Here is a 554-nt window from a genome sequence, read left to right as displayed (position 1 = left end):
GACAGGGCTCTCACTATCTTGGCCAGGCTAGATTTGAATTCCTGAGCTCAAATGATCCTCCTGTCTAAGCCTCCCAAGTAGCTGGGACTACAGGCATATACCACTGTGCCTGGCTAAAAATGAAAGATTTATTTTTTGTGTATTAACATTATTCTAATCTAACATTATTTTATCAGCATTCTATGAAGAAGACCTTATTATAATTTTAAATTTTAGTTCCTAAAGCCTTTAATATCTATTACCTCTAATAATTTTTAAAAAAGCAAAAGCAGAATATGTAAGTTAAGTGAAATAACTTTAACTAAATCCATTCATTTGGCAAGCAATCTCCCCAGAATAGGTATTTTTAAAAGCACACCCATCTTACCTTTGTGGTCTAAAAGTTATTTCTGATCCCAAAGTTACCATTCCATTAATTAAGAAACTGGTAGAAAATAGTATAGAAGGAGGTAGTATGAGTTTTCAAGTGATATAGGTTAAAAACAAAACAAAACAAAATCAACAAGCTAATGTCCATAACATGTAGGGAATTTAAAAAAAAGTCAAGGCTGAGT

General features: G+C 32.1%; 1 protein-coding gene across 1 annotated transcript in view; it reads right to left on the bottom strand.

Annotated features, from left to right (window-relative positions):
* MASTL (microtubule associated serine/threonine kinase-like) overlaps window positions 1-554 on the bottom strand; it is a 50,042-nt gene that overhangs the window by 21,636 nt on the left and 27,852 nt on the right. The window lies entirely within an intron of this gene.

Source organism: Propithecus coquereli, unplaced genomic scaffold (genome assembly GCF_000956105.1).
Source record: "Propithecus coquereli isolate 6110/MARCELLA unplaced genomic scaffold, Pcoq_1.0 Scaffold45, whole genome shotgun sequence".
In the NCBI taxonomy this organism is placed as follows: Eukaryota; Metazoa; Chordata; class Mammalia; order Primates; family Indriidae; genus Propithecus; species Propithecus coquereli.
The sequence above is the reverse complement of the archived record's forward strand: the minus strand, read 5'-3'. Positions and strand labels throughout refer to the sequence as shown.